This window comes from Misgurnus anguillicaudatus, chromosome 2, assembly GCF_027580225.2.
Source record: "Misgurnus anguillicaudatus chromosome 2, ASM2758022v2, whole genome shotgun sequence".
In the NCBI taxonomy this organism is placed as follows: domain Eukaryota; kingdom Metazoa; phylum Chordata; class Actinopteri; order Cypriniformes; family Cobitidae; genus Misgurnus; species Misgurnus anguillicaudatus.
This window is the reverse complement of record NC_073338.2, coordinates 46,512,033-46,526,540: the sequence shown is the minus strand read 5'-3', so window position 1 is coordinate 46,526,540 and position 14,508 is coordinate 46,512,033. Positions and strand designations below refer to the sequence as shown.

At 36.9% G+C, this 14,508-nt stretch overlaps 1 protein-coding gene across 1 annotated transcript in view; it reads right to left on the bottom strand.

The window, feature by feature from the left end:
- Nucleotides 1-14,508, bottom strand: part of mbnl1 (muscleblind-like splicing regulator 1) — a 94,912-nt gene that overhangs the window by 68,985 nt on the left and 11,419 nt on the right. The window lies entirely within an intron of this gene.

Sequence of the window (14,508 nt, the reverse complement as noted above, 5' to 3'; positions counted from 1 at the left end):
GTGTTTCTGAGCACCCCAAAATGGGCCTTTTAAAAATGGTGTCATAAATGATCTATAGCAGGGGTCTTCAACGTTTTTTGGGTCGTGGACCCCTTAGATGAGAGAGGCATGGAGCAGGGACCCCCTAATACTAAATGTGTAAAATAGAGATATTTAAGTAAGCAGTAAGGTACGAGAGGCTGCCTTTTCGTATTAGGCACAACGCAAAGTGGAGTAAAGTACAACTGATGACCAATCAGAATCAACTGAAACTGTTTTATAAATAGAAACAAACCATATTGTCACACAGCCATACTATATTAACATGCATTTTTTTTTTTTGTTAAAGTAGATTTAGTTTTTAAATTAATATAATAATAATAATATTATATTATTTTAAGGTATTTGCAGTGTGATATATATTTCATTTTACTGTGAAGTGGACAAGGGCTTTCAGTTTATAAAGATGACTGATTATGGTGAATGGCACAAAGACTCTCTATTCTGGTGGGGATAGAGGTTGTGCTACTTTATAATTCTGAGGTCTGTTGCCTTGCTCGTGTATCATCATTGTCACCAGTTTGAGTAACGCAGGTTTATTTTCTGCATATCAGACTCAGGAGAACAAGATGCCCGAGTCCGAGCGCATCTCTTTGGGAAAACTTTTTGAGAGGCGGATTTCAACCTGACTATGAATCTTGCACAAAGCACCATCACGGCGCGCGTTTCATTAATTTTTAAATTCAAGTGATAGTTTTGTCACAGTTTAAAATGCAGACGCGGTGTGGTGTCATTTGCCTGTTGAATTAGCGCTTTAAATCTGAACCGCGTGAAACAGCCGTCCAAGTTCAGAAATATAGATTGCATTGATTCTAAAATGATATTCTGAAAGAAAGACACACGTAAGATTTACCTGTTTTATGATGACTTTTCTGTCGCTACTGCTGCTTCCTGAATGGACATTTATAATCTTTAGATATTTTATTTTGGTCCGCTGGCTAAACTGAACGCGCGCCTTCAAACCTATGCGGCCACGCACGTGCACAACTTAAAGGGGACGTTACGTTTTGTACATATATTTTACGTTTTAAACAAAAAATAGCTTGTTGTTAAACATCATTTGGCGGACCCCCTGCAGTTCCGTCACGGATCCCCTGGGGGCCGCGGACCCCCGGTTGAAGACCCATGATCTATAGGGTATTTTGACCTTAAACTTCACATGCACATTCTGGGCACACCTAATATTACTCTGGGCACACCTAATATAAAGGAGGTCAAACCTGACATTTCCATGTTTAAGTGCTATAATTGGGTGCCCAGTGCGTCTATCAACCTAGAAAACATGAAAACAACCTAGTAACTTAGTTTTGGTAAACCATTCTCTGCAAGTATGTGAAAAATTAGGTCATTCAGATTTCACCTGTTTTGTGACATAGGGCCCTATTTTAACGATCTAAGCGCATTGTCTTATCTAAATGGGCGTGTCCGATGCCACTTTGGCTAATTTAACGATGGGAAAATGGTTTGTGAGCCGAACGCACAGTTGAAAAGGGTTGGGCGCAAATGCATTTGCTATTTAAACAACGTGGCGCTAAACGTGAAAATGATAATTGCGCAGGGTTGAAACTAGCAAAAGACACTTGCGTCGCGCATTGCGCTGCATTGCCCGGGTGTATGATAGAGCCCATAGGTATCGAGTCTTATTACAATAATAACGCCCCTTAATCTGCACTATCCAACCATGGCACTGCCATTTAGTGCAGAAAGAAAGAGAGAGAAAAAAATAATTGACAGCACAATTGACTTTCAATTTCAACAACCCCCCATTATGGCGATCAGTGTTTGCATTTCATCAGCTCATTTGCATTTTAAAACACACACCCAAAAACGGCACATTTTTGCTCGCACCTACGAAGTGGCAATGTTAACATCATCTGTGGGGTATTTTGGGCTAAAACTTCACATACACACTCTGGGGACACGAAAGACTTATTTTACATCTTAAAAATATCTCATGAACCCTTGAGTAATTGCCATATTAGGTGACCTTTAAAAGATCACTCATATACATTTAAACTTTATGTTAAAGACTTATATTTGGAGTTTTGTGGCTGTGTTGGTTTGATTAAATCTAATCCTTGAGACAATATCATTGTCTTTCTCTTCAAGAAAAATAGATTCATATTGATATATCTGATTAATATTGATATCTAACATTAATAGATATCTAATAGATATTAATTGATATATGTGATCTTGCTGCCAGGGTCGCATATAGCTTTTAATCTTATAAAATTTCCCATATAGAAAATGTCTCCTTCCTAACAATTATAAATACCAAGCCTGCAACAGTGAGTGTCTACAAAACAATTTAATTGGATCTGTAATGAACATAATTTGATGTTCTTTGCTGTTATGATAATAAACACTGAATGTATATCATACCAAACACAACTGCAATTTGTTCCCATCTAAATAGTTTCCCGAAGTGATCTAATTATTTCATAGCACACAAAAACCTCAGAGCTCCAGATGGCTGACTGTCTCAGCTGTAAGGATGCATTTGATTATGAATATAATCATGTGTAAATATAAGAAGGATTAGACTTTGAGAGAGACAGTTAGAAATGATCCCAGACCACACTAAGCTGTCTTTATTGAATAAAGCTCTTTCTTTCTCTGTTCATTCTAACATAATCATATTGTTCACGCTGTATTGTTCGCACACAGTCACCCATGAGATGATTATGAGTGGCATATATGAATAATTATTTCTATGTAGAACAGCTTTGTTAAAGTCTGACGTCGTGCAGCGCTTCCGGGTCCAACCGATCTGAAATGCCATAGGGAAATACATTCGTATCATAATGCATTTATCTCTATAACAACATCTGAGATGACCAGACATGGACTTTTTACGAATTATTATTATTTTATTGCTGTCGGTGATACCGTGAGCCTGGAGACGGCAGTGTACGCGGAGCTCATACATTTTTTGCTTAAATATGAATAAATAGTGCTCATACATGGCTGTTGAATAATATCCTATATAACAATATTCCTTATGTCATGACTTAACCACGGATTCATGAAATTATGGTCTCAGATTTTCTAAATGCGAATGATGTCACTTGTGCTCACCCAATAAGAAGCACACCGAATTATAAATTTGAGCAATTACAGCATTATAGATTTGACATAAAATTTAAAAATAATTTATCAGAGAATGTTTTTATTACCAATATATTTAACCATCTGTTTATGTTTTTTATAAACTCCTAATGACAAACTCCAGACATCAGAATAATATCAGTCTATACAAATACGAAATTTGTGAACAAAAATGGAAGAAACAAAAGCAATAATAACTAACAAATGGGCCAACAAAAGGGAAGGCTCTTCAAAAGAAGAAAATATTTTAAATTAATTTTGTGTGGGTAAAACAGTGTTATGCATGTGAGATTTCATGTTATGGACGTGAGAATTCTGAAATCTGTGCTTACCGAGCTGAAAGATTATTTAAAAAAAGTTAAAAAAAACTTAACTCGAGACTTAGTATGGGTATTTAAGCCACCTAATATTGACATCTGAGACCAGTATGGTTAAAAGCATTTGGTTAAAGAGCACCTATTATGCTAAAAACAACGTTATTTTGTGTAATAAAATGTGTTTGCATGGTTTAAAACGCGCCCATCGTTCTGAAAAGTGCAGTGTCCTCCGATTGGCCAGCTTACCTGACGTCAGCTGGAAATGTGACGCTCCTTACCATGTTTGGAAGATTAGCTCACAATGCACTACTGACAGGAGTTAATATCATCTTTACTACCTTATCAATACCAGCTAAATCTGATCCAGAAAATGCAGATGACCAAGCTGATCGATAAACTTTGCCAGCGTGGCTTGAGCAGGACTTGACAGATTGCTAAGGTTACTAAAACATTAAAACCATGTCTGCATTTGTGAGAAACATCAAGTGCTACTCTGAACAAAACTTGTGGTTGAATCATGGTTTAGTGAGTAGTAAATCATTGAATATGAAAACATAGACTACTTACAGGTTGTGAGTAAAAAGCGGGAGGAATTATGATAATGTCCGTCGTGTCCACGTCAACAGGCCAATGATGTAAACTGTTGCCTACAATTGTGTTAGTCCAAGAAAAGAGATTTAAGTTGGAGACGATAACTCGTGTAATCGTTTACTTTGGGATTTGTAACTTTGCATATCGTTGACATGTACTAATAAACACTTACACACCAAAGGAATGGTAATCGAATAATAGGTGATCTTTATTTACAAGTGTGGAAGTGGAACCCACTTGTGGGTTGCACAGTGGGATAAGGTGGGTCACGCAAAGTCGCTTGGCTGTAGCAGTGAATGGCACAAAAAGAGTATAGTCCAACTAATGACAAGCAATGACAATTAATTTGATATGATAAACCATAGGGTATATAATTTATTAAGTATTATAAACTTAAACTTAATTAATAAAATTACAAGGAAAAAAACTACTCTTATTATAGGAAAAACAATATGGTTTTATCATATTTCTATGATATGTTGGTGGGTCCCAGGATACATTATACCTGTTTAAGTGGGTCATCATCAAAGTTTGGGAACCCCCCAAAAAAGTAGACAATGCAGATAGTCTGTCTCTCTGTATTTGTGTGAATGTGTGTGACTCTGCCTTTGTGATACAAGTTAAGATTTGTTATAAAGCAGGAATCAATATATAGACACACACATCGGCATCTAAGCAGGAACTTAAATGGGTCACTTGCAGTCCAGCTGAAAAAAATAGCATCTGTCTGCATCTCTGTATGCGCTTTTGTACTCTTTTTGCTCAAAATGTGTCACTTGCAAACACAGGCAGCTACATGCCAAATGAGTGTGTTTACATGAGCAAAGTGTTTGCTTTACAGCAGTCACCCGACATGAGGAATGGTCCGTCTGCGTGTTTATATTTTCACTCATGTGTTGCGAACTGCAATCACCTTTTTGATAAAACTAAACAAACTGTTACGAGACCATTACATTATTTAGTCATAAACCAAGGGAAGCTGCAATTTTGAGAGAGAGAGAGAGAGAGAGAGAGAGAGAGAGAGATTTCCCGGGCACTGAACATAATTATACCCTCATTGAGTCAATCACGTGGCAGCATCTGAAAATAGCAACAGGCCACGCCCAGGTTAAGCCAACAAGCGCCTGCTTTTGGAATGCCAATATCTGCTTATAGGATTCATGCACTAAAAGAGAGGGTGAGGAAAAACAAAAAGAGAAAAAAACACAGACCTGACTCATTGCCAATGATGGAAGTAAGGGGGGAAGTAACTGAAGGACCATAGAGAGACCGTTATGCTATCACAAATGTATATGACTTCATTTCTTTAGTTAATCACAAATTAATACAAAATAAATATATAGACGGTTTCAGCAGCAACAACATAAACAAGCTTTTGTGGACTAAACAGAACTTCCGGTAGACTTCCACATAGAAACAATAACAACAGAGTCCTTTAACAGTAGTTTATTTCTGATAACAAGGGAAATAAATGACAAGTAAATTACCTTCATTCACAGGGTTTGAAATTAATGCCTGCCGACCCCCCAATTTGTACGGGTAAAAATCCGCTCTGGTGGGTAACATTGTTAAATCACTAGCAGGTTACTTGAACACACCCGTTACTATACAACAAAAAACAGTGCTAGACTCAAGACTTTTTCACCGCAAAAGGTTTTAATACCAAGTAGCAAACTGGGCGTGAATGGCTTATCTATCTGCGTGTCTCAATCAGTTCCCCAGCTCCCTAGGTCATGTACAGGGGCCGGGCACTGGCTCATTACTGTATACATTGGGGACACTAATGACTTATTTTTCAATAACGTGCTTATAAAAATAAGACACACTGTAAAAAAATCCGTAGAAATTACAATGTTATTGCAGCTGGGTTGTGGGTAATTTACCGATTTAAATTTATGTTATTTACTAGCAAGAGTTTGTTCAAAGTTAAATAAATTTTAAATATTAACAAGGCTTTATCTTTACAGAATAAAACTATACATTAACAGCCTCATGCAAAGCATTCTGGGAACCAGAAATCATCATCAACCTTTTTCTGTTTTTTGCTTCAGATTTTGTTTCCCAGAATGTTTAGCTTGATGCTGTTTTTTTAGTTTTATTCTGTAAAGACAAAGACTTGTAAATGTTCATTTAACTTTGAACAAAATGTTGCCAGTAAATAACATTAATTTAAATCTAAAGTAAGTTACCGGCAACCCAGCTGCAATTTCTACGGATTTTTTTACAGTGCATCACCACTGGTATTTATAAGCAACACCCAGAAACGACATCTCTCTGACTTATTTTTTAAAAAACTGGTTAAAGAACAGTATGAAAAACAATTTAAATATTCTGTTTCACAAGAACAAAGTAAATATATGAAGAGATAGGTTCCAAAATGCGATAAACGTCATACAAAAAAAAAGTTACCACCAAAATCAGTATTGTAACAGTTCAGTATTAAAAAGTAAATTCTTAATTTTACGCAAAATCTGATATCCACTGTGATATTCTGTCATCTTTTCTCCCTTTTTTCCAAAACACGACAAACGTCAGTCCTCTTTCTCTGCAGAATGCAATAAATTCGCTTAACCAATCACAGCGCACCATTCCACGCATTGTTAACAATAATGCCGGCGCTTTGAATACACACTGAGTCCTGGTTTTCCTTATCTACTTTTCATATGATCAACAAACAAACAAAAACAAAATAATACTTTTGATGGCATTGATAAACCTGTGGTGGTTTTCTGTGGCTGAGAAGAAATGTAAGCCATCAAAATCGAATAATTTACATGAGAAGGAAAAATGCCAGCTGTTGCTTGTTCTCACACGACAGCATCAAGCTTCTGTCATGCTAAAACAGTGACCCCATGGGATCTTATGAAAAACTTTCCATTATTTTACTCAAAGCTAACGAAAATTGAGCAGGACCAAAACATTTTACAGCTGATCGCTGTCAAAAAAGTATAGCGACGACGTGGCAAAGATGAATGTACATTTATATATTGATTCAATAGATTTAAAGCATGTTGAAAAAAGTAATAAATCTTTAAAAAATCAAATTATGGATTTGAATTTTTTATATTATTATAACCTAAAGATGCTATGTGAAAGTTTATAACAGAAAATAGTGGTGTTCATCTTGTCACTTTCTTGTTATAGAAAACACATTTTTACCGAAAATGGATTTATTGCGTTTTGGAACCAAACTCTTCAAATATAAATACATAAAGTATGGTGTTTATTTAATGCGTTATTGTAGTGTGCTAATTTGCAGTTTTGGTGAAAAGGACAAGGATAAAAGAGGAAGGGAGGAGATGGCAGGATGACAGAATTTTGTTTGAATAATATGCAATTCAGATTTTATAATAAATAATAATTAAATGTTTAATAAATGTTTACAAATATGACACACTGATATAGTTAATCTTGTTATTTTCTTTAGACTAGGCCAGTAGAAGTTCTTAATGGATGGTAACTTCAAAATCTAGTAGCCAAATTGGCTATTGAGTGAAAAGGTTCAATTCAAAATCTGTTCATATATCTAACGCATATCAACTATTACAGTGAGCTTTACTGTGTAAAATAAATGTATACAATGTTAGCTACAGGTCCTTGAATTCTTGCCTGGCTGCCAAACCTCTCCGCACAGTTGTGATCCATGCTCACCGTCTCCCAACTAGCCACTAGCCAGACCGATAAATAAATACAGACAGTTCAGTTCAGGTGCGTAACCGCAATCACGTGCATGCGTCCGTTAAAAAAAATATACTGCGCTGTTCCATATCTTATACAAAGTATCGATCACTACATAAGCTAAATATTAAACATTTTCTCACCAGGAGTAAATCATAGGATATTTAAATAGCTTTTACAAATGTGTCTTAGAAAAGAACGGTAACACTTTACAATAAGGTTGTATTTGTTAACATTAGTAAATGCATTTACTGACATTACCAAACAATAAACAATACAGTTTTTCAGCATGTATTAATTAATGTTCAGGTTGCATTAACTAATGTTAACAGTTACAAAACTTGATTTTATGTATTAGTAAATGCAGAAATTAGCACAAATACAATTTTATAAATGCTATAAAAGTATTGTTCATTGTTAGTTCATGTTAACTAATGCATTACCTAATTGTTAACGAAACATCCTTATTGTAAAGTGTTACCAAAAAACATAACTGGGGTGTATCTTGAGACTGAACAGTGGCCCTGATATATTTTAAGATTATGTAAGAGCAAATTATTTTTAGTTAAGACAGCTCAAACATGCATGTTTCTAGTCTGGGACTAGACTAAATTTGTCTGTGAAACGGGCCATAATTTCTCTTAAGAAGACATACATATTAACACACTGGATTCATTTGATTTATCTGGATAACTTTTGTGATCAATGGATGTGCTTTTTGGTGCCTTTAACATTTTGGCATAATAAGATAGAAGAAACAAAGCCATAATATACATCTAGGATGACATGAGGATGAGTAAACTGTAAGAAAACTTTTATATTTGGATAAACTTTTTCTTAAATATTTGGTATCACTAATGTCTAAATATTTGTTAGACGATTTACAGACAATTTACAGACTGGCAGTCATCCAGTTGTCACGCCTCTCGGCCTCAATGAAGAAGGGGCGAGAGAAGGAAAAGCAAGAGGAAAACAACAGCCCACAAACTAGCTGAGCTAAATACAGTCATTTACTCAACCCCCACACTGAGACGCTGCGGGTTTAATAAGACACTGACATCACCTGTGTGATCAGATGATGCAATGTGTGAAATTTCTGCCCTTCTCATCCACGCCCCAGGGCCGTGAGGTCGACACACAAAAAAGGTCCATGTATGGGTATGTCAAGTTTTAGGGCCTTTTGGTGCCCAGAACCACATCAAAAATCTCAAAGAACCATAGTAAAAAATACCAAAGGAAAACGCTAATACTTAGCCAAATTGACTTAATGGAGCTGTCTGTTTTTTTCTCCTAATGTTAAAAAACAAATTATGGAGCTATAAAGATCATTTGAAGACATCAGATGCAAAACCCTCTAAGTGCATCTTGGCATGTTTTTCATCACCTTTATGGTTTATGCCAACAAAGCCTTTTTTTATGGTGTGAGGAAGAGATTAAGCAAAATCGAAGCAAAAGTATTTGATGAAGGTATAATATGTGCCGAGAGCATTCGGTTAATCTCAATGCTTTTTTTAGTATATTTATAATTATAAATAAGTTATATTTACATATCAAAATGTACAATGGCAAGAAAAAGTATGTAAACCCCTAGAAATGAACTGGTTTTCTACAGTGATTTGCCATAAAATGTGCACACATAAAAAACACAATTTGCATATGCTGACAACACAACTAATTCTAGTTTCTTGTGTCTGTTTTGAAAATACCAATTAAACATTCACAATGCTGGAGGAAAATCAGGGTTCCCACACCTTAGTTAACTTCAATTTCAAGGACCTTTCAAGGACTTTCCAGGTCTAATACCCTCAAATTCAAGGACTAATTATGGGGACACATTTCAAGTAAGAGCAAGGTTACATTGTGTTACCTTTTAAGATACATTGTTACAGTTCCCTTTCGAGGGAACTCACGCTGCGTCACTGCGGTGACACTTTGGGGACGCCTCCAGGGGTAAGTGCGTCTGAATGTGTATATCTAATTTAACCAATTGTTAGGCTTAACGACAAAGACGGGGTGACAGGGAGCCAGGAATTATATCGCTATCTGAAATATTGCCAAAGACGGTGTTACGGGAACACAAGAAATATGGCAAGGGAGACAACGCGTCTCGTTCCCTTCTCAGGAAACAACAGTTACATACGTAACCCGAGACGTTTTCATGTGTCAAACACAACTATGCAAAAAAACATTTTGGTATGAATCAACATTCGCATATAGAAGATATAAGCATTTAAAGTGAACAGTTTAGCATGTGTGCTTTAAAGGCTAGAAATTTTATAATATTATCCTACACTTCACAGGGAATAATATGGATTTTTTTCCAAGAAACTGCTTGCATAAAATAGATTCAAGCACTTTCAATGACATGTATCTATGTATGTATATTTTCAAAACTTCCTAGGGCCTTGAACTTTTCCCCCCAATATTCACAAACTTCAAGGATTTCAAGGACCCGTGGGAACCCTGAAAATGTATACCCATAGACAAATTACTTTAATGAAAGCTAACTTGTGTCAGAAATAAAATGAGTTCAGAGGTGTGGTTTAGTGATACTTTGATTGATTAAAAAACACTCAAACATTTTAAGATTGCTGTCCTTAAGAAGCATCAGCTCTTATGAACCATACCACGCAAGGAGGGGGCTCTTTAAAGATATCAGATCAAGAGTTGTTGCACTCAATAAGGCTGAAAAGGGATACAAAACAATCCCAAAATGTTTAGACATCCATCAGTCTACAGTTAGACAAATTGTTTATAAATGGAGACAGTTTAATACTGTAGCTACCCTTTTTAGAACTGGGCAAGTAAAGAAGAACCAACAAATAATAGCTAAAGGCTTGAAGACATCATTGGAACGGGCACACATTTCTGTTCATGAGTCTACCATACGCAACTCTTTGAACAGGCACGGTGTCTATGGCAAAACACCACGAAGGAAGCAGCTGCTCTCTTGAAAAAACATTGCTGTCAGCCTGAAGTTTGCAAAAGAGCACCTTGGCAAACCCTAGTGCTACTGAGAAAATGTTTTATGGATGATGAAACAAAAGTTGAATTGTTCTGGAAAAATATTATGGTGCAAAAATGCCACAGCTTACCAACATAAAAACATAATTCCAACAGCGAAGTATGGTGGAGGGAACATCATGATTTGGGCTTGCTTTGCTGTCTCATGGCCTGGACCCCTTGCCATCATCGAGGGTAAAATGAATTATTAAGTTAAAAAACAAAATCCTACAGGATAATGTCAGGGTGGCTGTCCACCAGTTGAAGCTCAGTAGAAGTTGGTTGATGCAACAGGACAATGACCTTAAGCATTGCAGTAAATACTACAGACTGGCTTAAGAAAAACAAAATGCGCCATTTGGAGTGGCCTAGTCAAAGCCCAGACCTTAACCTGTGGAATGACCTCAAGAGAGCGGTTCACACCAGACATCCTACAAATGTGTTTGAGTCTGGTTTTGTAAAGGGTAATGTGTAAAAATACTTTCTGAATGATGTGCAGGTCTGATTCAGAACTACTGAAAGCGCTTGATTGAAGTAATTGGTGCCAAAGAAGGTTCAACAAGCTATTAAATCCAAGGGTTCACTTACATTTTTCAAGGGTTCGGTTTTGTTTTGTTTTTTTTCATGAGAATCATACAATTTTGCACGATTAACTTGATATAAATTAATACGAATTAGCCAACTCATAAAATATGTACAATCAGCCTGAAAAAAAACAGTTTATTTCTAGTGGTTCACATACTTTTAGACCGGTTCATCAGACACATGTGCGGTGACGCGATTAAGCACTTGGTCCGAACTTTGCTTCCAGTTTCTGTTTGTTTAATGGTCTGACTAGTTGCTGAAACTGAACTTTTAAACAAATACCTCATCGAAAATAAGAAATGTTTTGGTTTCCTAGGTAATCTACGTGTTGTTTATTTGTTGTTATTTATTCTTAGCGGGGTTTGCCGGAAGTTACGCGTTGACCATGAAAGCTGCTTGTTTATGTTGTAACTGCTGAAACCGTCTATATACACATATATAGCTCCTGGCATAAATATATAAATATTTTTTAAATATATACTTGTATGTGTCTGTATTTATATATACTAGGGGTGGAACGGTACATGTATTCGTTTCGAACCGAATCGGTACGGGGGTCACGGTTCGGTGCGTGAATTTAAACGGAGAATACACGGTATGAAAATAAAAAAACTTGCGTGCAAAATAATTAATGTAATGCGGAACTACTGATAGATACGCGGGTTCTTTATGGACAGCTAATCTGTTGCCCCGCTTTAGCTCTGAAGCTCTGATTGGCGCCGATGCAGCCGAGCTCCGCCTATGTATGCGCTCTATCAGAGCCTGTCTACATTCTGGCACTCTGCAGTTTTTTGTAGGGTCCGCCGGTCCAGTCAGTTAGTGAGCAGCGATAGCGAGGATGGCAAGTGGTGTTCCACAAGAGTTAGACGCTCCGCCAGCCTCTTTAAGATCGCAAGTTTGGCAAAACTTCAGTTTTCCAGTCAGTTACAATAGTACAGGCGAGAGAGTGGTGGAAAAGACGAGGACTGTGCGTCGGCGTTGTTCAGCAGTTGTTAGGTATGTGAGTGGAAATACATCTAATCAGGGCTCTCAAGTCTCACGCATTCACCTTGACACACACGCATTTCAGTCAGTTCACACGACTTTGTATTTCTCATGCTGAGAAGTAGGAGATAAATTGTCCTGCTAATATACAATTAATGGACGAGGCGCAGTTCACTGTCGAGTTCAGCTGCTTTTTTAAAGTGTGCTGTGCTCAACTTTACGCAGCGCCATCAGCGTCAGAGTACCGCGAGAAATCTTGCGGAGGAGGCTGATTTCAAATCACTCTCGCGTTACTCTGACGTCATCCACTTGTCGTTTCTTGCAGCGCCTCATGAAGTCGTACACACCTATTAATTCATCCTACAAGCCTATTTTTTTGTTCTTTAGTACATTAATATGAAATAAGGCCAAAATGTAATTTTAAAATGTATTTAGGTAACAATACATTTGAACCCATATTTGTATGAAAGATGAGTACAAGATTACTTAAAGTGGTATACATTTTTGAAATACAAGATAGTATGTTAAATGCATTTCAGTTCATATTCATGACATCTCAAAATAACACTGATAAGGACACCTATGTTTTTAAGATTATCTTAAGTACTAAAAAATGCCTTCTTCATTTTTGTTTTGCTTTTCCCTCCATTGTACCGAAAGTGAATCGAACTGTGGCGCCTGAACCGAGGTACGAACCGAACCGGGACTTCTGTGTACCATTCCACCCCTAATATATAGATAATTATTATACACAGTACACACACATATACGATGTAAACCAAAAAACTTTTATTTTGCAAACGATTAGTTGCGATTAATCGTTTTGCAGCCCTGGTGGTTTTTGAAAAGAGTAGGGTTCTTTTCCACTTAAAAGTGCAACAAAATACACTTAAGGGCGGGGTGCATGATTTTTGAAAAACACTTTGGAAAAGGGAGTTGGGCCGAGTACCAAAACACACTTGTAGCCAATCAGCAGTAAGGTGCGTGTCTACTAACCGACATCGTTGCCTGAGTTGCGTATGTGTGGGACGGGTCTATTAAAAGAAGGTCCGGATTCTATTAGGGTAGGGGTGTGTTTGTTTAGGTGATTTCAAATATCAACATTGGCTTTCAGAGATCATGCACCCTGCCTTTAAGAATCTTTATTTATAAGTGTAAGCTCACCCTTGGGTCCTGATGGGATGATGTAAAAGTGTCATTGTAATGAATACTGTAGATGGAATAAACAGACGACTCTCAGAATATAAATACTCTGACTTGAAAAACAGAGTTGTTTTTGTCAAGTGAATGTGTAAACTGTGGGTGCAAAATTACAGTTTTCTCTAAATAATATGCCTTCCTCAAATGATGCCATTCATCCGAAATTACTGATGTACGAGTGTGTGCAATGGCACGCATGTGTTTGCCAGAAAAAAATAACAAACCATCTGGCATCTGCAAACAAATTATGGCAGACAACTTCAACTTTTATTTTAACCGGGTTATTTCTGCAACTACTCCACTTAAAATGAAGTGCTCCAAAGCTAAATGAAATGGATGAGGTCACATCCCCTCATGTTCACACACAGGTGTCCTGGCACAGCAACCACAGGCGGATTTTATCAATGTTTCCAAAAATACTTGCCTACTTATACTATATACTATGACCTTAAAGTATATACTGTTTTCGTTATGTAAAAGCATATTTATTTTAGTGCACAGCATTGCACGCACTGGGCAATACTATTGTGCAACAGAAGTGACCGCTGTTAATTTCTAGACACATATTAAAAACAAATTCTTGCATTTCAACTTCTCTTCATTCATTCCTTCTCATGTAATATTTGCTGTAGAATTTAATGTATGCATTTTATGAGCAACTACTTATTTGATTTCAAGGGCCCATATTATACGAAAGTGTTTGAACATAAATGTGTGTGGCAGTGTATGAACACAACCATCCTACCAGTGTTGGGGGTAACGAGTTACAAAGTAACGGATTACAGTAACTACATTACTTTTTTGGGTAACGAAGTAAAGTAACGCATTACACTAATAATATTGGTAACTACACTACTTTACTAGACTATAGGAACGCGCTTTCCTGCGTTACCCAAGCAGTGTTTGCCTGGGTGTAAAGTTCTGTCTGTTTAAGTGGTGCGTGCATGCGTGTCCCTGTACGTGTGCCGTTGCCATAGAGATTGATTTGACGGAGCTGCTG